This window comes from Pinus tabuliformis, chromosome 6, assembly GCF_031772625.1.
Source record: "Pinus tabuliformis cultivar Carrire ecotype Pingquan chromosome 6, CPIR1, whole genome shotgun sequence".
Taxonomy (NCBI): domain Eukaryota; kingdom Viridiplantae; phylum Streptophyta; class Pinopsida; order Pinales; family Pinaceae; genus Pinus; species Pinus tabuliformis.
In genome coordinates, this window is record NC_142292.1 from 789,778,699 (window position 1) to 789,781,648 (window position 2,950).

Sequence of the window (2,950 nt, forward strand, 5' to 3'; positions counted from 1 at the left end):
ATGAAAAAATTGTAATATATACCAATTTGATAAAAAAAAAAAACAAAAGCAAAATTAAAACTTACTACCATTCCAATTTTTAAACTTTTAAGGCCATCTTCGTTGACGTTTGCAGAAATGCTAAGTAGATCATACGACATACAATACCAGCAGAGGCACTAAGCACGTCTTTGGATGTGAGTTAAACGCACTTAATTTTCATTGGCTTCACAAAAATATTTAAATACATGGATAGCGTAAGATCCCGAAACAAAACAGGGAAAGGCGACCAATAAACCTTTGGATTTAAGGAAAACAGCATGGGAAATTTCAATACTTGGATGGTGACAACACGTGGGATGTTGGAGATTGCTTCACGAATCATCCGAGAGTTATTTCTCTCTTTCAAACAACGTAATATATACCTCCAAGCTCTGCATGCCACCTTCCAATCTGTGTGACGATTGTGCACTGACAGGGTACTCCCTACATCTCCCAATCGATTACACCGAATAGAAAGGATTTAAAGGTCTGAGTTGTCCATTCAGAATTGGAATTAAAGGCGGGCCGCTCCTAAATCCAGAATTCCAATCACAGTGGCTTGCACAGGGATCCTAATTCCCAAAAATATTGGCCTTCTCACTGCTCAGACATCTTGATTTGAGTTGCCAAAGCCCATTATCAGGCATATAGAAAAATCTGAAAGTGAATTGGGTTTGGGATTATCGAGCTCCATTGAAATCTACAGATGGAGAAAGGTAATCGTGATGAAGAAGAGGGACAGGTTCCTCAATCCAAATGGTTCCGCTACAATTCCCCCCTCACCCAGGTGATTCTGATGTCTCTGGTCTGCTTCTGCTGCCCGGGTATCTTCAACGCCCTCACCGGATTGTGGGGAAGCGGGCAGCAGAACGACCAGGCGTCCAACGATGCGAACACTGCCTTGTACGGGACGTTCGCAGTGTTCGGCGTTTTCGCCGGCGGAATCTACAACATCCTCGGCCATCGCGGGACCATCTTTGCAGGCTGCTGCACTTATGCTCTCTACGCCGGTTCTTTTCTCTACTACAATCATTATCATGATGAAATGTTTCCTGTTATTGCAGGTGGAATTATGGGCGTCGGAGCTGGATTGCTCTGGGCCGGACAGGGATCAATCATGACCTCGTATCCCACGGGGGACAAGAAAGGAAGGTACATTTCTCTCTTCTGGGTTATATTCAATCTGGGAGGAGTCGTAGGCGGTTTCATTCCATATATATTGAATTATCACAGCAAAGCCGCGTCTGTTAGCGACTGGACCTATATAGCCTTCATTTGTTTCATGGCCTTTGGGGCTTTTGTGAGTTTGGCCTTGGTTCCACCCAACAAAGTAATAAGGAGCGATGGCAGCAAGGTTACTCTGCGTAAATACTCCAGTGTGAGCACCGAGGCCATTGAGGTTATCAAGCTATTCTTCAACTGGAAGATGCTGCTGCTCTTCCCTGCTGCATGGGCCAGCAAGTTTTTTTACACTTACGAATTCGACAACGTTAATGGCAGGATCTTTACGGTGAGGACCAGAGGGTTCAACAATGTTTCCTTCTGGGGTGCTCAGATGTTAGGGTCTGTGATAATCGGGTACGTTCTAGATTTCAGCTTCCTGAGTAGGAAGAAAAGAGGGTTTCTGGGCGTGGCCATCGTTGCAGTACTGGGGACTGCAATTTGGGGAGGCGGTCTCGCCAATCAGCTGAGATATAGCAGAGATAAGCCCTTGCAGCTGCTCGATTTAACCGACTCCGGCGCTGCTTTTGCGGGGCCGTTCGCTTTATATTTCAGCTATGGATTACTGGACTCCATGTTCCAGACTCTGTGTTATTGGACGATCGGAGCTTTGGCAGATGATTCACGTACTCTGACCAGATACAGTGCACTCTTCAAAGCCGTGCAGAGTGCAGGAACAGCGGTGGGCTGGGATACGGACAGACAGAGTGTTTCTCTGCTGGAGGAGCTCATAATCAACTGGAGTCTTGTTACAATCAGCTACCCGTTCTTAATTATCCTCATTGCCTTGGCTATAGATGATCGTGAGACTGCTAGTTCCACTGAACCCAAAGCAGGCAACGAAGCTGAAGCGAAGCAAGTATCAAACTGAAGCGAAACAGTTCTGTACCTTGACTACATCTACAGAAGGCTATGCATTGATCAGTTTTTAAGAAGCAAGCGTTCCCTTGAGTGGGAATTCATGGGAATCCATCTGGTGAAGCTTTGTCATGGTGTACTGTAGTGTTCGATGGGATTTTTGTCCAGTGTGCTTTGTCGTATTTATTATGAAGTATATATGTCTGCTTTATGGATTTAGTCTCCAAAAAAAATGTACTCACTTTGCTTTAGGTTAAAAAATGTTTTGGGATACAAAGCTATCATTTCATTACTTAAACATAGACTTTCTTCTTAGATCAAGTGGATGCAATCTAATCATTATGGATAGTTAAAATCTTCATGGAAAGGTTCAAATCTATCGTCTTATAATAATGATTATAAGAGAATCAAATAACTCTAATAAATATATAGTACTGAGCATAACCTCTATAATACTGAGCATAAGCTCTTAGTATTATAGAGGAAAGCAGTTGACCTCTCAAAATTAATAAACCTCTGATTCAATGTTAATAACTATATCGTTTTCTTTTTATCGAATGGCTTTTAATCAGTAAAGCCTGCATTTTTCTTGAACGTGCAAAGACTGGACAGAACAAATCCCTTTTCTTGAACGTGCAAAGACTGGACAGAACAAATCCCTGCCACGCTGCAATCAGATACATACCTCTCAATATCATGTTCACATGACAGACAAACATATATTTTTAGTAGCAGTTTTAAGGTGTAATAATGCGCAGAGAAATGTTAAATTCTTCGCTTTTCAATTTATTTTTTTCCCGGCCTAATGGTCCAACTAGTTTGTACAGTTTATTCGTAGTGTTATATATAT

General features: G+C 42.4%; 1 pseudogene; it reads left to right on the plus strand.

Moving 5' to 3' along the window:
• The first annotated feature begins 727 nt into the window (after positions 1-727).
• On the plus strand, positions 728-2,152 carry LOC149261129 (UNC93-like protein 1 pseudogene; annotated as a pseudogene).
• Positions 2,153-2,950: the final 798 nt, after the last annotated feature.